Source organism: Amphibalanus amphitrite, unplaced genomic scaffold (genome assembly GCF_019059575.1).
Source record: "Amphibalanus amphitrite isolate SeventyFive unplaced genomic scaffold, NRLGWU_Aamphi_draft 001671F_arrow, whole genome shotgun sequence".
NCBI lineage: Eukaryota > Metazoa > Arthropoda > Thecostraca > Balanomorpha > Balanidae > Amphibalanus > Amphibalanus amphitrite.
Window position 1 is genome coordinate 65020 of NW_024883164.1, and position 25394 is coordinate 90413.

The 25394-nt window shown below is 48.8% G+C and overlaps 1 non-coding gene across 1 annotated transcript; it reads right to left on the reverse strand.

Moving 5' to 3' along the window:
- Positions 1-6947: 6947 nt before the first annotated feature.
- Positions 6948-7066, reverse strand: LOC122374556. Its single transcript, XR_006255250.1, has one exon. It is a non-coding gene; the product is annotated as a 5S ribosomal RNA (ribosomal RNA).
- Between the last annotated feature and the right edge of the window lie 18328 nt (positions 7067-25394).

A 25394-nucleotide genomic window follows, 5' to 3' on the forward strand; every position in this document is an offset into this window, starting at 1 on the left:
ACATCGGCTGATCCCTGGGGTGGCTGCTGGGAGTTCCTGAACCCTGTCTCTCCCAACAGGATGTCCTGAATCCATGACCAGGTCCGTGATGTTCTGCATTCGTTCCTGAAGGGCATGCATCTGATCTACAAATGCTGCCTGAGTCCTTTCGTCATGTTCATCCAGCTTGGTCTGCATCAGCGTTGCTATTTGCTCTCCCAAATCTCCCGGAAGCTGTAACTTCCCCTGCTCAGTTTGGCTTCTCGTTACCCTTTTGTCTTCGGACATGATGTGGGTTTTTATGTGGGAGAAGGTGAGTGAAAAAAACTTAATTGTTTCAGTTACTTCCCAGAAAATCAAGTATCCCACTTCTGACACCAGTGTTACGTTAATTACTCCTGGATAGCCCTGCCTTCCAAACTTCCTGCCCTTTTATCCCTGACACACAGTAAACTCACTTGGGCTGTCTATTTCCAGCCAGGCACCTTTTCAATGGTTAGAACAGCACGGTTTCCCAAGGTAACAGTTTGACCCGACAACACATATCAGCCTGTAATTAACAGCCTAACTACTCGTGTACAGTGACTCGGAGAAATCGAGCCATGGCAGGGACGAGGCTATGGGACAACATGCTCGGAATACCAAGCAGCATGGGCAGGCGCTCGGAACACCAAGCAGCATGGACGAGTGCTCGAAATATCAAGCACCAGAAAGGGGACATTCAGGGGGTAGCCCTGAATGCACGAGCGCTGCACCGTCGGTATCAGCACGGCTCGTATCTGAGGAAGGCAGGCGAGAGGGCTGAGGAACGCGTGCTCACCTGCTCACTCCCGGGCCGGGACTGCCCGCCGCGGCCGACCCTGACCCCCGGTCACGCCACCAGCCAATCAGGGCGCAGTGTTCGATCACTAGCCCACATAGAATCGCAGATCACCAATCGCGTAAAGGTTCACCCGCCTGGTCTCGAACCCAAGGCAAAAACGGTCTCGACCAGGCGATACATGCGCCGTAAGCCACTAGGCCACCGGGACCACGGCGGCCGACATACCGCGCGTCACTTAAGAGACTACAGGCTACAGACACAACTGCGCTACAGGCAGAGGCAGCGCAACAGGCAGAGATAGAGCCATACATCGACATACGTAACAATAGGGAGATGAAACTTACAGGATCTTATAGTATGATCGAGAGGTCTCACAACTTGTATAAATGTATATCTAGGATTTTCTGAAGGGTCGCCTGAGATCAGGTCAGTCTCTCACCATTAAAAGTCAGGGGAATATGGAAATTGCTAGTTTGGTCCGGAAATGATATACAACTATCTCAAATTCTCAAGCACACGGAATCGTGATTTCATGCGCTCCTTGCAAGGTCTGATGCTTCAATTTTGCTTTGTTGATCTTGCGTGACGTCATTTATCACGTAACTAAGGCTATCAGTTTTTCGTCAATAACTCCCGATCAAATAAAGCTACCGAGTCGATAAAGCCACTAATGGACATGAAAAGACCTGCCGAATCGATTGATATGCAATATGACCTCCTTTGACCAGCTTCGTGACCTGACGGGCTGTGACCTGACCTTGACCCGAGGTTAATACCTAACTCTCGCCCGTATTGGTGTCTTTTCCAGCCTCAAACGTATAAGGGTCCGTTGGACCCCCCCCCTGCCGTTTCGCCCCTGATCGAGCTAGAGCTTTGCGGAAAAAACGAGCGTGTTGGCCGTGACGAGAGGAAGTCGATGATACCCAATTTTAAGGTCCTAGGTCATCGGTTGACTTTCCAGGTCAGGTCAATGACCCAAAAGTCGGGGAAATCGGGACCTGTTAGAAAGTCGTAAAGCGTGGCTGCTATGAGGTTTCGGGGTGCTGATCACGAATATCATGTTAGTTTTGATCACAGATGATGTCTTCATGCATTTAGGCCAGGTCGGGTCAGGTCAGGTCAGGTCAACCAGTAAGGGTATTCGTAGTAGGTGGCAACCGCCTCTGACAGCTTCGCAACATGTTACGAGGGCACCAAAACTACTTCGTAAATGTTCATATGTCAATGACCTGACCTGACTTTCCGGTGACCTTGACACCCACCCTAATGCATGGAAGCAAGATCATATCCCATGTTTGAACGCTTAAAACCACGAAAAAACTGCAAATGCGCCGCTAATGCGAGCCGACATACGCCGAATCGCGATTCCGGCCAAACATGGTCTCGAAAAGTAGGTCGCAGGTCAAAGGTCATTAAGGTCAGGGTCATGACAATTTCAGGGTGGGTGTAAAATTGATTAACGCGAGGGTACTGAAAGTTTCGTCGCGATCGGCCGCTTTTTACGCGAGTTATTCGCGAAAAACCGAGGGAGGGGGTCCGTTCGACCCCCTTCCCTTTATACGGGCGAGGGTTAAGTTGATCTCACCCGAAGAAAAAGCTCGTCACATTCGACACGCCTGAGCTAGACAAACACGATGCTGCTAAAATCGCGGATCTGCGATCATTTTTAGCGAAGTTATTTACCAAAAACCGAACCTGTGCCTTGGGCCACTTGACCTGACCTCCGAAGTCATCGGCTGACCCTGGTCCTTAAAGGGACCCTCCCACCTTCAAAAAAGTTTATGAATTGGCATGAAAGTGATGTCGCTCGGTTCAGAAAGAGCGAAAACGAACATCTACCAAATTTCACCGAAAAATATTCACCGGTTTTCAAGATATTAGACTTTTACTTTCGTTTACTTTTTTTGGGATCTCCGCTGTTTCTAGCGACTTTATTTTAGAAGTGCGGCGTTTGCGGCAGATGTTGCGCGCAAGTAGCATATACCACCGCGTGCTACAGGGTGTCCCAGAAGTCTTGAAGCTTTTTTATTTTTGTCGTGTGACCTTGCTATGCCACCGATTAAGGCGAATCATGTCTCAAACGAAAGAGAAAGAACTGAAATTTTGTATTTTCATGCGTAGAGCACCACTTAAGTCAGGAGGCCCCCGTTGTGAGTCGCACAAGATTGAGCACGAGAGATCACGTTCTTCCCTGCCGCCAAGATCTCCCGGTTTGCGAAACACCGGTGTCGCCATGCCCGTTTCTTGTCAGCTTCAGAGTCTTATTCCCTGAAGCGAGCGACATAATATTAGCGACATATATTTGCGACGGGTTGATATTTGTTTTAGCCCCATAATAATGCGACGAATATAATCCTCCTTACTTGTTGGCTTTCTATAGACCGCAAACTTTACACTAACATCTTCCCTGATAATCTTAACGTCTAAGAAGTTAAGTGTTTGGTCTCTTTCTTCTTCTAGTGTAAATTGAATGCTCCCATGTACTTGATTCAGCTCTTGTAGCTTCACGTTTAGATCCATTTCCTCTGGCGCAATGACCAAAATGTCATCCACATAACGATACCATTTTGTATCATTTCCCATCACCTTGCTGAATTCCTCCTCCTCTAACATTTCCATAAATAGGCACGCAGCAACTGCGCTGAGAGGTGAGCCCATGGCAAGCCCCTCGTTTTGTGCATATTCTTCTTTGTTGAAGATGAACGGATGAAAGTTGAGGCAGAGCTTTACTAAAGACAGATAATCCTCTTTTGGTAATGGTAATGAACCTTCAGTTAGGCCGTTCAGCGCTTTTTCAATCGCTTTTATAGCGCCGTCGATAGGGACGTTTGTAAATAGCGCCTTGACGTCAAAGCTCGCTAGTTTTTTCCCGTTAAATTGCGTTTGTTTTAACCGCTCAATGAGGTCCCCTGAATTCCTTAAGTGAGCGTCACTTAAGCTTCCCAGAGTCATTCATTTTTATTCTGCACATAGCATGAGAACAAATGCGACGAATCAAAGGATTACAACGGGCTGTTGCTTAGCGTGCTCAAGCAGCTGAGCCTTATTTCCGTAATGGATGCGTGCAAACATGTCAGGAGACTTTCTGATCAGTAAATCATTATGTTGCTAATGTTTTCTCAGAGATCCAATGCTCTGTTTCCTGGCTCGCTTCGTGAAATAAGGCTCTGAAGCTGACCAGAAACGGGCATGGCGACACCGGTGTTTCGCAAACCGGGAGATCTTAGCGGCAGCGAAGAACGTGATCTCTCGTGGTCAATCTTGTGCGACTCACAACGTGGGCCACCTGACTAAAGTGGTGCTCTACGCATGAAAATACAAAATTTCAGTTCATTCTCTTTCGTTTGAGGCGTCATTTGCTTTAATCGGTGGCATAGCAAGGTCACACGACAAAAATAAAAAAGCTTAAAGACTTCTGGGACACCCTGTACAAAACGTTTTAGTCAAACATTTAAAAATCGTTAGATATTTGCGCTGACGTCACACATTCAGAGGGGTATTCCTAAGCATTAGCCCCTCTGAATCAAAATGCTGCAATTTTGAAATTCAATATTTCCGATTTAAGGCATTTCTCGATGTTGTGAGTGCCGAAACCGGTAATTGTGAGCTAGGGACCCCATTTTGGCTATCTCAACTCAAATCTAACATTTCGATGGGACACTTCGATGGGAGGAGGAAGGCACGGTGGGTCCAGTTTCACTAGCAGACGGGTCTCTTTAAAACGGTCTTTGCATGAGAAAATGTGGAAAATTGGCGAGTAAAAGTGCCATTTATGCCCGAGGAGTGTGCCTAATGTACGTACACTAATGCCTAATGTACATGGTATTCTACGAGCGAGCGAAGCGAGCGAGCTCCTCAGAGTCACCGGTGTGTGGCGCGCTCAGAGGTGCCAGTGAAAGGCCGTCAGATGCGCTGGTGTTGGGTCCTCACAGGCGCCGTTGCAGGGTCTTAGGGCTTAGAGACACTGGTGGGGCCATCATTGGCATGTGTGTGGCCCTGCAAAATGGCCTGCAAGTGGGAAGTGGCCCTTCATAGGCTGGCAAGGACACTCAGAGGCTAGTAAGAGGCCCTCAGAGTCACTGATACGTGGCCCTCAGAGGCGCCGGTGTGGGGACTCTCAGAGCCGCCGATGTAGGCCCTTAAGATGCGCTGGTGGGGGGTCCCTTGGAGGTGCAGTGTTCTAAAATTGGATTTTGAATGGGTGTGCTGACGGAGAAAAAAAAATCGTAGGATGAGAAAAAAGGAAATAAATAACCAAAGTGTATTTGCAAAATGGTATAATGCCAATTTGTATGCCAACTGATAAACCAGGATTTCATGTCAGAATCTTGACAGGTTGTGAAACAAAAATGTGGGTGCATCAACCTGTCAAGTGACATGTAAACTGGCTGTTGGAAATACATGAAACTTTTTTTCAGAGAGGAAGCTAAGTCGGTCACTCGTATTTTAGGGATGAAAGTATTTTCCCCATTAGGTGTAATTTGCCACCAAAAAGTCTGAAAAATGGAACACTGTGGAGGTGGCGCGAGGGGCCTCGCAGTTGCCGTTGTGGGTGCCTTTAGAAACACTGGTGTGGGCCGTGTGTCTATCACAGACGGATGTGGAGCGATAGCAGCCAATCCCTCGTTGGCCATTACTAGGGCCCTGAGCGGCCGGCGAGGTCTCTCAGAAACCGGCATTGGGCCTTTATGAAGATAATTGTGGCTACATGGGAGCCAATAACGTGCCCCACAAGCCCTGTGGTGTCCTTCCGAGTTGAAGTGCGGCCAGCACGAACCCTCTGCTACCAACTGGCGCCGCAGGGCCACTCGGTTTCGAAGAAACCCTAAACCCGAGAACGGGCACGTACCCCCTCGCTCCCTTGCTATGTCACTGAATCCAAGTGACAGGGACCCTTTAGGTAATCAGGGGCGTTTCAGATGACCAGGGGTTTTCAATTGATCAGGGGCCCACCAGGTGACCATGGGCCCCTCTGGTAACCAGGCCTTAAGGGGCCCTCAGATGACCTCGAAGGGCTCTCAGATGGCCTTAAAGGGCCCTCAGATGGCCTCAAGTAACCAGGGACCCCATCAATAACCAGGGCCCCTCAGTAAAGGGGGGCCACTCAGGTAACTGTAGGAGTCCCGCAGATAACCATTAACCAGGGTCGGCAAGGTTTCTCAGGTCCGTTTTTGACAAGGCTCGCACTCAGGTGCGAGCCCTTTGCCATCAGCAGAGGGCCCTTTCAAGCCTTTTGAGGGCCGTTTAACGTCTTTGGAGTTCCCATTGAGGCCTTCTAAGGGCCCTTTGAGCAGTCGGGGGGTCTTTGAGGCCTTTTGAGGGCCTCTTGACGTCAGCTGAGGACCGTTGGACGCCAGCTGAGGACCGTTTTTGGGCCTTCTGATGGCCATTAGACGCCAATGGATGACCCTCTGACACCAACTGGGGCCCTCTGACACCAGCTAAAGACCCTTTAAGTTTGACGCTAGCTCAGGGCCCTCTGACATCAGCTGGGGGGCCCTCTGACGCTAGTTCAAGACCCTTTGACGCTCTTTAAGGCCTTCTGAGAGCCCCTTGAGGCTTTCTAAGGGCCCCTTGAGGCTTTCTGAGGGCCCCTTGAGGCTTTCTGAGGGCCGCTTGACGCCAACTGAGGACCGCTGGACTCCAGTTGAGGACCGTTTGAGGCCTTCTGATGGCCATTTGGCGCCAGCTGAGGGCCATCTGGCACCAGCTGGCGATTGACGTTAGCTGAGGGCCCTTTGAGGCCATCTGAGGGCCCTTTAAGGCCATCTGAGAGCCCTTGGAGGCCATCTGGGGCCCTTCGAGGCCATCTGAGGGCCCTTTGACACCATCTAAGGGCCCTTTGACACCAGATGAGGGCCCTATGCCGCTAACTGAGGGCCCTTTGAGGTCATCTGAGGGCCCTTCGAGGCCATCTGAGGGCCTTTTGAGACCATCTGAGGGTCCTTTAAGGCCATTTGAGGGCCCTTTGTACACGGTCTTCGGTGGTCTAAGGATTAGCTTCGGCCGCCTCAAATGGGCCCTTATTCCTTCGAGCTGGGCCCCCCAACTCGAATGGGGGGGGAGGCGCCCATGGCCATGTCGCAAGAGCATTAACAGTGAAGGGATAAATAGCAATCAGTGGCCACCATTGAAGAAGTGAAAATGACAACGAAACCCGGTGTTCCCAGGCGGTCACCCATCCAAGTACTAACCGGGCCCGGTGCTCCTTGACTTCAGTGATCGGACGGGAACTGATATTTTCAGCATGGTATGGTCGTTGCCGACGAGAGCCGTCCATCTTCAACTCCTTTATCTGTAACATAAAAGATGACGTCACAACTCTGGCACTGATAAGCCTCAAACGCCACAGTCATTGCCTTTGGCCAAGCGGATGGCTTGAGTGATGGCGCTGCTCAGTCTCATTGCTTATGTGACCACCAAAAACACTGCCAAGTACCGATAGGTTACAACAAGCAAATGGCTCGCAAGCAATATGTAAAGGACGATGACACCAAACACATGAGTGAGAAGGGCAGTTGAAAATCGGCACAACTGAGAAATGACCCCCGTCAAATCTCGAGACAAAAGCGGCACTTACACCCACGCCGGCCGGGGGGGGGGGGTGCCGCCCCCCATAGTATTTTTTCCGCGATAGCTCCGAACGCCACGGCGATACAGAGATGAAGCTTGGCATACCTGAATTTCGATTCAAGCCGGATCTTTTGACACCAACCGCAATTTTCAGGTCATGTCAGGTCACCGACCTATGACCACTGGCGGATCCAGGGCTTCAGCGCGGGGTGGGGCATTCCAGGTCACGGAGCCAAACCTACATAGGTTACCCCCAAATCCTGTTTTCTCATCGGATTTAAGCCACTTATTTTTCGTCATAGTCCTGACACGAGTTTTAAAAAAAAAAGAAATGGTAGGACAACTGACCCCCATTTGCAGATCCAGGAGGAGGAGGCTTTTGGGACAAATACCCGGGCAGCGCCAGAAATCGACGAAAATTGGTGGGGCCGTTGGGGCCCTCAGAATGACTGGTGTATAGAGCCGACCCAGGGCCGCCGGTGTGGAACCTGGCGTGGGACCATCAAAGGTATCGGTGTGGGTTCCCCAGAGGCAGTGGTGTGGGGCCCTCGGAGGCACTGGTGCAGGAACCACAAAGGATCCGGTGTGGGCCCTCTAAGGTGCTGGTGTGAGGCCCTCACATGGACGCCGTTGTGGTGCCTCAGACACTGGTGTGGCGCTAAGCCCATACCATTCACAGATGGCTGTGTGTGGGGCCCTTGGAGTTGTTGGTGCGAAATGCGAATGCTTATAAACCCAGTAGGACCTCTCAGAGACCGACAAAGGGCCCTCAGAGGCCGGTAACGGGCCGTATGATGCCAAAAATGGGCCTTCACAGGCGGCAAGTGAAGGCCGGCAGTATCTCGGCAGTATCTTCAGGAGCCCTGTGGAGTTCTTAGAGATCGGCATGGTACTCTCAGACGCCGGTGGGGCCGAGTCACCGATGTAGGACCTACAGAGTTACCGGTGGCTGGCTGCCAGAGGCACTGGTATCGGGCCCAGAGGCGCCGGTGTGGGACCCTCAGAGTTGCCGATGTGGGGCCTCAGGAGCCACTGGTGTCTCAGAGGTGGCGGTATAGGGCCCTCAGACGTGTCTGTGTGGTGCCCTCACAGTCGCCGGTGAAGACTTTCAAAGGCATCGTTGTGGGAGTCCTCACTCCTCAGAGACACATGCATGGGGGCAAGGGGTCTTCAAGAGACCATCAAGGGTCAGCAGAGGCCTTCAGGAGCCCTGTGGGATCCTGGAGACTGGCGTGGTACTCTCAGGCGTCACTGGGAGCCCTCAGAGTCACCAGTGCGGGGCCCACAGAGTTGCAGGTAGGTAGCCGTCAGATGTGCCTGCTTAAGACCTTCAGAGGCGCCAGTGTGGGGTCCCCAGAGCCGCCGCCGATGTAGGGCCTTAAGAAATATTGGTGTTAGTCACTCAGATTGGCGGTGTTGGGCCCTCAAAGGCGCCGGTGTGTGACCCTCACAGGCGCCGTTATGGGCCCTCAGAGACACTGGTGTGGAGCCGTTCCATGCGGGTATGGGCCAGGACCCTAATTAGAGCTGACGCTTAATAGGTCAGCAAGGTCACTCAGAGGCCAGCACAGGGCTCTCAGAGGCCGGAGTGGGGCCCTTATGGAGATGTGTGATATGTGGGGACTCAGGAGCCCGTGACTCCGTGAGGTGCTCTCACTAGTCCTGCGGGTCTTATCTCTGTCGAAATAAGGCACGCTTGGACCCTGAGCGGCCCATTGGCACTGCAGGGCCACTCGGGCCCATAGGGCATCATGCATCTAATGAGGCGGCACGCACCCCTTGTGCCCCCCTCCCCCCCCCGGTTACGCTTCACTACTGTTAACGCCAGACCCCTTGAGACCCTAATTTTTCGCGATTATTTTTAAATGCGTGGAAGAATTTCAACCAAGTTCAGGACCTGGCCGTTTCAAGACCTGCCAAAACTTTTACAATTTAGATATTTTGTCGCCATTTCAATATTTCAGGCACTTCTCATTGACTCGTAATGTTAAATATCGAGCAAGATTTTCGCCCGGTGTGTAGAGGCTATCACCCAGTGTTCTAAAATTGGATTTTGGTTAGGTGTGACGATGATGACCAAAAAATCTAGGATGAGAAAAAAAAAACAAGTGAAAACCTATATCACTTTCGCAATAAAGGCGTAACGCTACGCTGGCTGATAATAAAAGAACATACCATTCCTGACCACCAAAACTAACCGAAAAAGACGATGCAAATAGGTAAGGATGATATACGGCAGAATTATAACTTTAGCATCTGATCGCCAAGTGTTTCGAAATCCGTCCCATTTTATCCCAACCTTTGTGTTTGATTGAGACTAATGAAGTTAAGAATCACCCTTGTCTCTTATACAGCTAAGAATGAATACCTACTTCAACCAGTGAGATTTCATTTTCCTCACAAGTCAAAATGCATTGTCACAATTGAATGACTGTCCAGTGGCCATCCTTCTCCTAGCCTTAAATCAATGCCTTCCTTTCCGTTTCAGATGCAGACAGCAGATATTACCGTCAGCATCTGTTAAGTTCCTACTCATGCTTACTGGCACGGATCCAGGACGGTCCTTCTGCCTGTATATTTCTCCTAAACATCATCCGCGGACCTCCATCCTCGCGACGCCAGTCGCCATCATGCGAGCGAACTAGGTCTTTAAGAAGCAGAAGATGCAATGATTCTGTTGAAATCTGTTGTCATATCTTAAGGAGGGTGGGGAAGGGGCGGGTGAGGAAGCTCTCTCTATATGCAGGCTTTGGTACTAGTGCCATGTGGAGAAGTTTTCTTTCTTTTTTAAGCAAAGGTAGTGGGAAGGAACCTGTCGTTGCCGTTGCAAAGGGTATCATTCTGTCGTCCTGTATTATTGATTTAGTGCAGTTGACTCAGACTGTGTATTTGTATGTAAGTGTGTAATGCGTGAGGCGTGGTCATCACTGTGACACTGTCAGACATAAAATCTTAGGTAATCATGATACCCTGATGGGCAGTTTGTTGACGTAACTGATCGCTATGAAACCAGAAACCGTATAACTCATGTGTTCTGGCCTCTGGGACGTTTTGCGCCTACAATATGGCAGCACCGCTTCCAAGATTACTGTATATTTGAGATAGGCGTGGTCATCACTGTGACACTGTCAGACATAAAATCTTAGGTAATCATGATACCCTGATGGGCAGTTTGTTGACGTAACTGATCGCTATGAAACCAGAAACCGTATAACTCATGTGTTCTGGCCTCTGGGACGTTTTGCGCCTACAATATGGCAGCACCGCTTCCAAGATTACTGTATATTTGAGATAATATGCGGCAATATAAGTATGTAGTTTTCGTTCGCATCTGATCTGGTAATATTCGTACAGTGTACGCAGTATAGCTTTGAGCTTTCCATTTTCAACAGATATGACAATGGCCGGATGATACTGGAAATGGTGCCTTTGCTCTGGGCACACGGAACGGGACGCAGTATTGAGTATGCAATTGCAGTCGCACTATGCAGCATGACATACGCCGGAAATCTCCCTGCCCGAACGCCGGAACGGCCAGCGATAGTCGGTACTCATTACGCATAGTGAAAATGGAAACGGTGTCAGCGCAACTCTTCGAAAGGAACGGTGCACTACATGAGACTAGACAAAGGGTCACTGATTAGGGCACCCCAAACGGAACGATGTGCACTGCGCTGCATAATACGCAATATCGCAATAAAAAGCGTGCAACTAACCAGTAACCAGGGCATCCATATCGGAACGGAACGGGATGCAAAAAAAAAAAATGATAAAAGGATGCCACCGACCTCATGGCCGGCCACCGAAACGGAGCGGTAGCTTCGTATCATGTCACGTGATAAGTGCTGAGTGAGAGCGTCAATGATCAGTGATCAGTGATCAGAGCACCCGCAACAGAACGGAGGGCATCAGTGATCACTGATCAGAGCAACTGCAACGGAACGGAGGGCATCGCTGATCAGGACACCCCAAGCGGAAGGGAAAGCGAGAGCACAACTGACCAGAACACCCGAAACGGAACGGGAGTGAACGGAACGCATTAGCGGCTCGCCGAATCGCGATTCCGGCCAAACATGGCCTCAAGAAATAGGTCACAGGTCAAAGGTCATTTGGGTCAGGAATATGAGATTTTCAGAGTAGGTGTCAAATTAATTGACTCGAGGGTCCTGAAAGTTTTGTCGCGATCGGCCGCTTTTTACGCGAGTTATTCTCGAAATAACGAGGGGGTGGTTCGTTCGACCCCCCCCCCTATACGGGCGAGGGATAATTTATTAAAAAGCTAGGGCCTTCTTAATCCCATCTACCAGCTTCAGAACATGTATTGGGCAGATCTGGGAATACCGTATCTTAAATTTATCCCTAGAGGTGTGCCAAGGTATCCTTTCATTCATCTTGGCTTTCCCTCGGCCGAACGCTTCGTGTTTAAAAACCTTTAGAAACTAATTGAAATGAGTAATTGGCGGTAAGATTATTGCAAAGGCATGAGAAATTAACCTTAAATACATCATTACCGGTCTTATAACCTCATTTCGCGTATGAAACCTGCCAGAGTCCACAGAGTTTCATATTCATCCCTAGGGTGTGCCAGGGTGGCGTGTCAGTCATCTTGAACCCCTGCCCGACCCGACGCCTCGAGTTTAAAAGACATCTAAAAACTAATAACGTAAATGATTTGTGGTGAAATTGATATAATATGATCAGAAAAGAACGCAGAACAAATTCGTATATGTCTCAAAACATGATTTCGCCTATGAAACCAGCCAGAGCCCGCGGAGTTTTAAATTCATCCCTAGGGTGTGCCCAGGGTGGCTTTTCTCATCTTGGACCTCTACCAGGCGCGACGCCTTGAGCTTTAACCCGCGCGGGGCTGGGGTCTCCAGCCGAACGCGCGGGGCTGGGGGGGGGGGTAAATTTTACCCCCCCCCCTGTTATCTCCCGAACTAATGGTCCGATTTGGAAAATTCAAACGCCAATCGAAAGCTCTCATCACGAACTACTAAAAACATGTACTTAATTTAAAGTTTGAGGTCAAGATCAAGGTCAGGTCAAGGGTACAAATTGCAAGTTTCTACAGTATCGGCCTTGCACCGTAGTTGCCGAAGAATGGAGTCATGGACTGAGACTGATCGCCCAAAACGTGTTCTTAGGCTACCAAGACAATATTCGTTGCATACAATATCATTCAGAGGTCAAGGTCAAGGTCAGGTCAGGTCAGGTCAGGTCACCAAAAAACAAAATATAGAAAAGGGCATGTGCGACACATGTTTTATGGGTCATTTTACTCATAGAATTCAATAGGCACACTCAATAAGTGATATGGACCACCTCTGGATGAATTTCAGGTCGAGGTCAGGTCAAGGTCAGGTCAAGTGAGGTCAAATTTTGAAGTTGGTTGTTAAGGCCTAAAAAGGTGTCTATCTGATGCAGTTTTTCACGGCGAATCGAATGGTGCTATTTTTGTTTCCGTACGAGGTCTAGAACTTCCAAAGAAGTCATTTTTTAAAAATTTTGTGTGTCGTGACGTCATAAAATTTTAAATAACTCCCACATTTTTGAACCGATTCTTCTAAAATTTGGTATGTAGGTGCACATAGACCACTTCTCTGACATATATTCAGGTTTTTTCGATAGACTCAAAATTTTGGATTTTATAATGATTTTCCCAAAAAAGTCAGTTTTTTGAAAAAATTTAGGCCAAAATCCAAAATTTTCAAAAAACCGAGATAGCCATTTGATAGACAAAGTAAAATTACGTAAAACCTTTTTGTTACGTCTTGATTCCTTTAAAAATGAAGATGTTAGCGGCGTTTGAACTTTTGCCGTTTTTCAGGCGAAAATGGCGAACATGACGTCACTAAAACGTCAATTTCTCAAAAATTTTCCGACAGATTTCGCTCAAATTTTCAGGGAACGTGTCAAATTGATGTAAGAAAAGGTACTGAAAGTTTGGCGGCGCTGCGCGCCGCCGTTTTTGAGATATCGCAAAAGTTCGCGAGGGGGGGTAAAATTTACCCCCCCCCAGCCCCGCGCGGGTTAAAGTCCTCTAGAAGCCATTGGCGGACATAATTTGTGGCGAAATTAATTCGATAGGATCAGAAATAAGCGCAGAATAAATTGGCATCGGTCTCAAAACATTATTTTACCTATGAAACCAGCCAGAGCCCGCGGAGTTTTAAATTCATCCCTAGGGTGTGCGCAGGGTGGCTTTTCTCATCTTGGACCTCTGCCAGGCCCGACGCATCGAGCTTTAAAGTCCTCTAGAAGCCATTGACGGACATAATTTGTGGTGAAATTGATACAATAGGATCAGAAATGAATGTAGAATAAGTTGGTACCTGTCTCATACCCCTATTTTGTATATGAAAGAAGTTAGAGCCCACCAAGTTTTAAATTCATCCCTAGGGTGTGCCAGGGTGTGCCCAGCTGACTGCGGGTCCAAAGATGAAAATTTTGAAAGCGTATCCTGCGCAACTTAGTCAAAAGCGAATTGCAGAGGTAGTGTTTAATTTGCGCAAGCAGCGGCTCATCCGTTTTGCGTTGGCAGCAAACCACTAATCATAGTTGTTATGAATATCCAAAAGCATTTATTCAGAACACAAGCCTGGTGTTTACAAACAGTTGAGGTGATCAAGGTCATTCAACGCATATTTGTTTTAACAGCTGTAAGTGTGCAAGGTTATTTTCTTTCGTTGTCAGTCAGGGTGAGTTGTTGGGTTTGTGCCTTGATTTCGCTTTTTTTCATGGAAATTATGTATTATGTAGCAAACCTATAAGTTCTGTCTATATGGCGCTGCTAGGTATATCTGGTAATCTGGCTGTTAATTGTTGAGAATGAGTTGAACATTTTTCAAAGATGAAAGAATTCCAATTTACCTGGTTTTGGGGATGAAAATATTTTACCCATTAGGTGTGATTTTCCAACCAAAATTTCCAAAAATGGAACACTGCTATCACCAGTCAGTCTGTGATACGTTATGACGTCACAGCTAAGCCCCGCCTCTGTGGTCTTGGCCTGCGGCGGTTTCGGGCCGGAGCGCGGTCACTCGCGCTGTGGCGGGGAGCGGGGACGGTCGAGCGGTGCCGAAAGCTGGCGGAGTTGTGCGTAACGTCTTGTCTGACAGTGCCCAAAGGGCGACATGATGACTGAGGAGCCATAAATGCTCAATGCACATTGCTTGTACAATGCTGATATGTTCGCTGATATTTGTTTTATTTTTTATAAGCTGCAAATGACGGGCAGATGGCATATACCTGACATAAGGTTAGGAAATATTCACCTGTATTTAAAGCCTATGGCGTTGCAGATAATGCGATAATGGCATATTGGATGTCATCAAGTAGCTGCTGATTTGCACATCGCTATGCAATCATCGAACAACGCAATAATTAGTTAATTGCCTTCGCTTCACATCATAAGGCTCGCTCGTATTTCAAACAGATATCCTATTTCGAAAATCGTATTTGTTAGGAATCGTTAACGTTTGTTCGAAGCATGTGTGAGTAATAGGTTGAGGAGTGATGGTTCTCTTGGTCCTATATACAAGAGTCAACAAGAGCCTAACATTTACTCGACCGTCTGCTGCAATTGATTCATAGCACGTGAAGCGTCAGCGAAATTCATAGTCCTTTACAGATGGCAGGGGTGTCGTTTGTACAGAGGTCGCTGATGGGCACGGGTCAATGCCGCAGCCGTGGGCGGAGCCTAATGTCATATGACGTATGAAAGCCTCTATCCACAGTGTATATAAATACAGTGGCGGCAAATGCGCTTGGTCACGTGACCAAATCTGCACGTGCGGTTGTGGCGAGGGCACTTCCCGAAACTCTGGTGCCGACGGCCTCGCGGCGCCCATAGAGAATACATGGGACCTTTTCTTTTCAGACCTATCGTGTCTAAACCAAGCCATTTAGTGCAAGGATACGACTGGTTTGAGATTCAGTAGTCTTTTGGCTACAAGTTGGCATAAGAAACGTATTTTTATCGGCAAAATTCGCGAAGTACCAGGTGGTTTTCCGATACCCTGCACGCCTCCTTACCCCCGGCGGCCGACCGGAGGAGTCAGTAGCGCTCCACTCACGACTTTTGGCGATAGCTCAAAACACCTTACAGTTAGAGGGCTGCTATTTGGCACACCTTATCTTTGCTTCCATACGCATCTTTGGAAACCAATTGCATTTCCGTCTCAGGTCAGGTCACTGACTTATGACGTCACACGTGAACCTCTGCAATAGTCCCAAAATACCGAAACTTCGCAACGCCCTCGGTGCCAGAGGAGCTGTCACAGCGAGATGATACTTACAGGACCTAGTATCCTCTAGGAGTCTCAAAACTTGTATATCTCAGATTTCTCCTAGAGGTCACATGAGGTCAGGCCGATCGCGCGACGTCACCATTACAAGTCAATGGGGAAAATATGGAAACTGCAATTTTGACCCCGAGAATGATCTAAACCTAGCTCAAGCACATGGAATCGCAATTTCATGCAATTCTTGCAATGTCCAATGCTTCACTTTTGCATCTTTAACCTCGCGTGACGTCATTCATGACGTCACAAATCTCACAAGTTTTTTCGTCAATAACTCCTGATAAAATTGAGCTGGCAAGTCGGAAAAGTCGCCAATAGACTCGGGAAGACCTACCGAATCGAATGATATGCGATATAACCTCCTCCGACCAAGTTCGTGACCTGAGTGCCTCTGACCTGGCTTTGATCCGATGTGAACACCTTATGTTGACCCCACCCAAACAAAAGTGTACCATTTTGACGCACCGGAGCATGACAAACATGATGGTACTAAAATAGCGACTCTGCGCCGTTTTTTTGACAAAGTTATTTTTCAAAACCCGAAATCGTATTTTGGCCCTCGGGGCACTTGACCTGACCCTCAGAGGGCATCAGTTGACCTGAGACTTTTAAACCGTGCATCAATCGCTGTGTCCCCGGTCCCGTAACGGCACACATGCTCGTTTTTCCCGCGAGGCTAGCTCAATTATAAGGCGAGGGAGTCGTACCCGCCCACTTTCGCGGCTGGGGCGTAGGTATGTAAAAAAAAAAAACTAAGAAGTCTGGTGATGATTGATGCAAGATTCTTACAGATAATGGTAGATGAAGGTAGGGCATCAGTTATTAAAGATAGGTAAAAAACAAATTTGCAGCCCTCAGTAGCATTGATTTATGCATTAAGAGTTATAGAACCATAGACGGCGGAACGGGGAGGGCACCGGGGCACCGTGCCCCCCATAAAATTGGCATTTTAACATTAGCCCTATGGGCGTTGCATGGAAAGAATCGGACCGAAAGTCGGCAGTGCCCCCCCCCCCCTTAATTGAAGGTGTTTCGCCGCTACTGTATAGAACAACTGTAAGCTGCAGGCTCAGCTTTTCAGTTTCTACCTATGCCTGCAAACACAATAAAATCAACGGAAGAGTAATAATAGATTAATTGCATTTTATTGATGCTATTCAAGTATCAATGGTTGAACTATGTCACCGATGATTCAATATTATTTGCACGGTATCATTTACCACCACACGCCTAAATATTTAGTATCTAAAATAATGCAGTAAAATAAGCTGCGCCACGTCTGTCGACAAAATCTGGTGCCAACTCAAGGTCACACGGAAAATGTGGTCACGTGACCAATGTCCGGCAGCTGCCTCTATCCAGGATGGAAAAACAGTTATCATTATGAGTCAATGACAAGTGCCACAAATATTTAAGTGACAACAAAAGGTATTTGAAGAAAAAGTTTCGGCAGGTCTCGAAACAGCTATTTCCTAAATATGGTTGGAATTATTCCACGCATTTAAAAATAATCGCGAAAAATTAGGGTCTCAAGGGGTCTGGCGTTAACAGTAGCTGCGGCCATACAGGTAAATCATATTCTAACCGTCCCCGTCCCTATTCCCAAGCATAGGCGGGGGCCGATTCCTGGTTTGCGCAATATGAGTGCCATCGTTAGACAATACGGTCAAAAGGGTTGAGGCGGCATTACTCCCCTGTGGTAAGAACTAAAAAGCAACATAGTTTTAGACAAAATAAAGCAATGATAACTAAATTGAGGTTACTAAAACGACTCTGATCACAAAAGTAGTTACGGGGAAGGCTTTCTAATCCATTTTTATTTAGTTTCTCGTTATAGGCGTAAGAAGTGTAAGTCTGAACGGGGGGGGATACTTGTACTGAATGCCCTCCCCAGGCTCCTGTCGGGGGGGGGGGGGGCATATGCCCCTAATGCCCCCCTGGATCCGCCAGTGCCTATGACATCATAAGTGAACCTCTGCATGGTCTTAACCCTTGCCCCACTGGGGTCTGCGTATAACGCGCCCTACTGGTGGGCGGGGGGGGGGGGGGGGCTCTTCCATTCCCTTCTAGAATGTTTATTGCACATCGACAACCTAGTAAAACGATCGGAAAAAAAAACATGAATAACAGAGACAAAGCAAAATACCTCTTGTAACATAATCAGATAGTCACCATAAACATAAAACAACATGAACATAGCCTTCAGATCAACGTCGAATATAACATAAACATACAACGTAATGACGGTAACGTAGCGTAGTGAAACAAAACTACCACTGCCGCCGCCACGACAGGCCACTGACCCAACCTATGCCGTCACTCAGCCCACCGGGGGCGCCGCCCACAAAACAGAATAAGGTAGGTAAATTAACCCGCGCACCGACGGGGGTCTGCGCCAACTTCGCACCGACGGGGGGGGGCGGATGAACCCTGAGATCTCAAGAACGAAGCAAGATAGCGACAAGCAGTAAACGGCATCGGATATGCACGGCCAAGATCTACAATTTTTACAAAGGTCATTTTCAGGTCAGGTCAAAGATGACGTCACAGGGGTCGAAAAAGTCAAAATGGCGGCGCTAGATATGGAGAGTTTTTCTCGAATAACTTTCGAATTAGTCAAGATAGGAACAAACTAAGGGCATCATCGTGATCCTCTCGTCAATCCGCATCGAATGATATATATGTTGACCTCGAAAGGTCAAGGTCAAAGGTTGACCTCAGGTCACGTGACCTCGAGGTCATCATGTATATCATTCGATGCGTCTTGACGAGCTGAACACAATGAGACCATCCACGCGTCTGTATCTTGTTCCTGTACGGAGTTATTGGCCAAAAACCTTTGGTGACCTTTGATGACGTCACATGACCTCACAGCTGCCCAACAGCAAAACAGACCTCAAGGTAGTGAAGGTTGATCGTATATGAAGTCATGTATGGTATATGGGGCCATTCCGACCCGTTTTAGTGGTAAAAACAGGGAGTTGATTTTTCCCCCATTGACTTATAATGGGGAGGTCGCGAAATTGACCTGACCTTAGGTCACCGATATCAAAATTCCGAGATGTACAAATTGTAGCTACTAATGACCTAATAATATCCTGCGACTTTCAAAGGCCTCCGACATCTACTGTAGCTCTGGCACGGTGACAAAGTTGCAAAAAAGTGACTTGAGGTTGGGTCATTCAAAGTGACCTGGTGACCTGACCTTAAAAGGTAGGAGGTTCAAACTTGCACACCATGTGTAAAATTGATGAGGTTATAGTCATACCAAATTTCGCGGCGCGTAGCGCCGCGGTTTTCCCGCTATTCGCGAAAAACCTCAGGGGGGGGGGCGGATATCCGCCCCCCCCGTCGGTGCGAGGGTTAAAAGCTGTGCGAACGAAGCAAGAAATTTTGGAAATGCTGAGCCACCGCACGACAGTCCCCGTCGCCAAGATCGTCGCCATGCAAAAGAACACGTAATAACCATGAAGTTGACATTTGACCAAAATATTCGGGAAAAATTTGCAGCATGTCCCGATAGTTCCTCTCTCTGCAAATTATAGTTGGGATACGCGAGAATGAAATGATGAATATTTTCTGTTTCAAAGCCAAAAACACATTCAGGTGTATAGTGCCTTTGTATTTGATATAAATGTGAATTTAGTTGTGACATTTGCATTTATAGCCTGGAATGGAAAATATTGCCCATTTTAGTGCCAATTTTTGCAATACGGCAGGGCGTATTTTAACATGTTAACTGGGTCGGCAATTGCCGACCCAGTCACGGAGAATGCCGACCCAGTGACAGCCGTTTGCCGACCCAGTTGCCGCCCCCTCTAGGATGCAGCACGCACATGCAGGCTAGGTGCCGTCATTCATAGTGAGGCTGCTGCCCTCCGAAATGATAATGCCGCCTCTTAAAGTGAAGTGCAGCCGTCTATAGTAAGTGTCGTGATGATCCCGCAACTCAATGTGATAGTGCCGCCCCTAAATCTGTTAGTAGCCCCACTCAATGTAATGGTGCCGCCCTTCAAAACATCTGTGGAGCCCCTCAATGTTATGATACCGCCCCTCAAGAGGATGACGCCGCCCCTTTCAGTATCGGTGGCGCCCCTCAATGTGATGGTGCCGCCCTCAAAGTGCCGGTTGCGCCCCTGAACGCGATGGTGCTGCCCGCCAACGAGTCGGTGGCGCCCCTCAAAATGATGCTGCCGCCCCTTAAAGTGTTGGCGCCGCCCCTTATAGTGTCAGTGACGCCCTTCCAAGTGTCGGAGGAACCCACCAATATAATGGTGCCGCCCCTCTAGGTATCCACATAGCCCCTCATTGTGATGGAGCCGCCCCTCAAGCAGATGCTGCCGCCCCTCAATGTGATGGTGCCGCCCTTAAAGTGCCGGTGGCACCCCTGAACGTGATGGTGCTGCCCGCCAACGAGTCGGTGGCGCCCCTCAAAATGATGCTGCCGCCCCTTAAAGTGTTGGCGCCGCCCCTTATAGTGTCAGTGACGCCCTTCCAAGTGTCGGAGGAACCCACCAATATAATGGTGCCGCCCCTCTAGGTATCCACATAGCCGCTCATTGTGATGGAGTCGCCCCTCAAGCAGATGATGCCGCCCCCTCAAGAAGATGATGCCGCCCCTTTCAGTATCGGTGGCGCCCCTCAATGTGATGGTGCCTCCCTCAAAGTGCCAGTGGCGCCCCTAAATGTGATGGTGTCTCCTGTCAACGAGTCGGTGGCGCCCCTCAAAATGATGCTGCCGCCCCTAAAAGTGCTGGTGCAGCCCCTTACGGTGTCACTGGCGCCCTTCAAAGTGTTGGAGGAACTCATCAATACAATGTTGCCGCCCTCTAACTTTCTGTAGCGCCCCTCCATATCAGGGCATATTTTAAGGCACTTACTGCGTCCCATTCTGGGACGCAGCCCGCTCGCCTTGGGACGTAGCCCCTGCTGATTTGACCCACTGCGTCCCTGCCCTGTGCCCTGTCCGGTACCATGACCTGTGCCCTGCTGTGTGCCCTGACCTGTACCCTTCTCTCTAAAATGTCCTGTGCCATGCACTGTAACCTGCCGTGCCCTACTGAAGAGGGCACTGAGGCCCTCCTCAGTGTCCTACTCTGTTCCCTGCCCTGTGCCCTTAGTCGTAGCACGTGCCCTCTGCTCAACTTTGGGACGCAGTAAAAATTTGTTAAAATATGCCCTGCTCCATATACATCATGGTGCCGCTTCCGTGGCGCCCCTCAAAGTGATGGTGCCGCCCCTTACAGTGTCGGTGGTGTCTCCTCAAAAGTCAAGATGCCGCCTCTTAAAGAAATGCTAGTGTCCCTCGAAGTGTCGGGGGCGCTCCTCAATGTCATTTGCCGCCCCTCAAACCTTCCGTAACGCCCCTCCACGTCATGGTGCCGCCCCCCCCCCAATATGCTCATGGGGCCCTTAAATGTGATAGTAACGCCGCTCAAAGTGATGACTGTGCTCGCCTCCTGGCAGTGCCTGTGGCGCCCCTTATACCTAGTGTCGGTGGCGCCCCGAACAGTATCGGTGGTGCCCCTCAAAGTGATGATGTCACCCTCAAACAAACGGTGGCGCCCTTCGAAGTATTGGAGTCCCTAAATATCATACCTATTGCCGCCCATTAACGATCTGTAGCGCCCCTCCATATGATGGAGCCGCCCCTTTAAGTATCCGCGGCGGTCCTTAAAGTTACAGTGCCGCCCCTTACAATGTGGGTGGCGTCCTCAAAATAAAAAGTGATGTTGCCCCCCCCCCCCAAGTAATGTTGGCGTCTCTTCTTTAAGTACCGGAGGCGTTCCTCATTGTCATTTTGCCCCACATCACTGCGCACATGGCGCCCTTCAATGTAATGGTGCCACCCCTCAACGCTCAAAGTGATGATTACGCTCCTCACAGTGTCGGTGGTGCCCGGCCCCTCAAAGTGGCTTAAGTGCCCTAAAAAAAGTTGGTGGCGCGCCTCAAAATGATGCTGTCGCCCCTTAGCATATCTGCAGCGCGAGCGCCCCCAAAGGCCAAAATGATAGTGCCTTCCCTTAACCGGCGCCGGGCTGGGGTTGTTTGAACCCCCCTCCCGACCCCTATAACTTGGCTACTGGGCCACGTAGCGACACGCGGTAAGCCGGTAAGCGGCATTCGAAAGAGTGTCAAAAACTACTTGGGTTAGTTGGTTAACCGTACTTTGGTAAGGTCAAGTCAAATGTCAAATATCAGGTGACCAGAGGTCATCAAAGGTGAAATGTCTGTTTCAACATTTATTGACAAACCGGCGCATAACTCGGGGAAAAATAGAACTACAGCACCGCGAAAAAGCGCATTCGATAGCTCTTCAACATTCCTATCATGTCCTCAGACTTGACCTAACATCAACGGCTTAACCTCCAGAGCACAACTTGTTTAACCCGTGCCGGGCCGGGGAGGGTTTGAGTGGACAGTGGACCCCCCTCCGCCCCTGTACTGAGCTGTTTTAATGAAGGACCTTTTTACTGTCATAATTATTGACTCACGAAAGTTTCGACATTGTTTTTCAGCACTGTGCTCCTCCCGTCGAGATGCGTCGAATGAACTATAATTTGACATTCAAATGTCATTTGGGAAATTTGAGCTCAGGTCCAGGTCATGACCTGACTGGTAAAGGTCATGATGCATATCAGTCGATTTGTATCGTCAAACTGAAATCATCTAAGGTGTTTTCATCGCTCAGGCATGCCGCATGTCTCTATCAGAAGATGTCCGTCAAGACAGCCCATATTCAGCCCAGATTCAGCCCGGATTCAGCCCAGATTCGGGACACCTCCGATCAAGCTGAAACTCGCACACAATGTAGGCCATGACATGCCCAATCCACAGTACAAGTCATTCGGTGGCACTCCCAGCCGTTTGACCTACAGAGGTCAGCAAAGGTCACGTGGCCCAAATTTGCACAGCAGATTGTGGCCCACCCAGTAGAGCTAGAGCGCTAAAAAAGGCACCAATCGACTCGCCAGCATCTAATCTTACTTTCCCAACACTCATTTGACCTCTCAAGGTCATGCGATGACCTAAGGTCATTTGTGGGCTATGTCGAAAATACACTTGCACAGCAGTTTTCGAGTAGATAAATTGACCGAATTCCAAATCAAAGCACATCATCGGGTAGCCCATAGGCCGTAGTAACTTTCCTTAAAAACCGCTTTTCGATATGTGACCCCGTTTGACCTCGGCAGGTCAAAATGTGCAAATAAACGACACTCAATACGTCGCAGCCCGGATTCAGCCCAGATTCGGGACACCTCCGATCAAGCTGAAACTCGCACACAATGTAGGCCATGACATGCCCAATCCACAGTACGAGTCATTCGGTGGCACTCCCAGCCGTTTGACCTACAGAGGTCAGCAAAGGTCACGTGGCCCAAATTTGCACAGCAGATTGTGGCCCACCCAGTAGAGCTAGAGCGCTAAAAATGGCACCAATCGACTCGCCAGCATCTAATCTTACTTTCCCAACACTCATTTGACCTCTCAAGGTCATGCGATGACCTAAGGTCATTTGTGGGCTATGTCGAAAATACACTTGCACAGCAGTTTTCGAGTAGATAGATTGACCGAATTCCAAATCAAAGCACATCATAGGCCGTAGTAACTTTCCTTCAAAACCGCTTGTCGATATGTGACCCCGTTTGACCTCGGCAGGTCAAAATGTGCAAATAAACGACACTCAATACGTCGCAGCCCGGATTCAGCCCAGATTCGGGACACCTCCGATCAACCTGAAACTCGCACACAATGTAGGCCATGACATGCCCAATCAACAGTACAAGTCATTCGGTGGCACTCCCAGCCGTTTGACCTACAGAGGTCAGCAAAGGTCACGTGGACCAAATTTGCACAGCAGATTGTGGCCCACCCAGTAGAGCTAGAGCGCTAAAAATGGCACCAATCGACTCGCCAGCATCTAATCTTACTTTCCCAACACTCATTTGACCTCTCAAGGTAATGCGATGACCTAAGGTCATTTGTGGGCTATGTCGAAAATACACTTGCACAGCAGTTTTCGAGTAGATAGATTGACCGAATTCCAAATCAAAGCACATCATCGGGTAGCCCATAGGCCGTAGTAACTTTCCTTCAAAACCGCTTTTCGATATGTGACCCCGTTTGACCTCGGCAGGTCAAAATGTGCAAATAAACGACACTCAATACGTCGCAGCCCGGATTCAGCCCAGATTCGGGACACCTCCGATCAAGCTGAAACTCGCACACAATGTAGGCCATGACATGCCCAATCCACAGTACAAGTCATTCGGTGGCACTCCCAGCCGTTTGACCTACAGAGGTCAGCAAATGTCACGTGGCCCAAATTTGCACAGCAGATTGTGGCCCACCCAGTAGAGCTAGAGCGCTAAAAATGGCACCAATCGACTCGCCAGCATCTAATCTTACTTTCACAACACTCATTTGACCTCTCAAGGTCATGCGATGACCTAAGGTCATTTGTGGGCTATGTCGAAAATACAATTGCACAGCAGTTTTCGAGTAGATGGATTGACCGAATTCCAAATCATAGCACATCATCGGGTAGCCCATAGGCCGTAGTAACTTTCCTTAAAAACTGCTTTTCGATATGTGACCCCGTTTGACCTCGGCAGGTCAAAATGTGCAAATAAACGACACTCAATACGTCGCAGCCCGGATTCAGCCCAGATTCGGGACACCTCCGATCAAGCTGAAACTCGCACACAATGTAGGCCATGACATGCCCAAGCCACAGTCCAAGTCATTCGGTGGCACTCCCAGCCGTTTGACCTACAGAGGTCAGCAAAGGTCACGTGGCCCAAATTTGCACAGCAGATTGTGGCACACCCAGTAGAGCTAGAGCGCTAAAAATGGCACCAATCGACTCGCCAGCGTCTAATCTTACTTTCCCAACACTCATTTGACCTCTCAAGGTAATGCGATGACCTAAGGTCATTTGTGGGCTATGTCGAAAATACACTTGCACAGCAGTTTTCGAGTAGATAGATTGACCGAATTCCAAATCAAAGCACATCATCGGGTAGCCCATAGGCCGTAGTAACTTTCCTTAAAAACCACTTTTCGATATGTGACCCCGTTTGACCTCAGCAGGTCAAAATGTGCAAATAAACGACACTCAATACGTCGCAGCCCGGATTCAGCCCAGATTCGGGACACCTCCGATCAAGCTGAAACTCGCACACAATGTAGGTCATGACATGCCCAATCCACAGTACAAGTCATTCGGTGGCACTCCCAGCCGTTTGACCTACAGAGGTCAGCAAATGTCATGTGACCCAAATTTGCACAGCAGATTGTGGCCCACCCAGTAGAGCTAGAGCGCTAAAAATGGCACCAATCGACTCGCCAGCATCTAATCTTACTTTCCCAACACTCATTTGACCTCTCAAGGTCATGCGATGACCTAAGGTCATTTGTGGGCTATGTCGAAAATACACTTGCACAGCAGTTTTCGAGTAGATAGATTGACCGAATTCCAAATCAAAGCACATCATCGGGTAGCCCATAGGCCGTAGTAACTTTCCTTAAAAACCGCTATTCGATATGTGACCCCGTTTGACCTCGGCAGGTCAAAATGTGCAAATAAACGACACTCAATACGTCGCAGCCCGGATTCAGCCCAGATTCGGGACACCTCCGATCAAGCTGAAACTCGCACACAATGTAGGCCATGACATGCCCAATCAACAGTACAAGTCATTCGGTGGCAC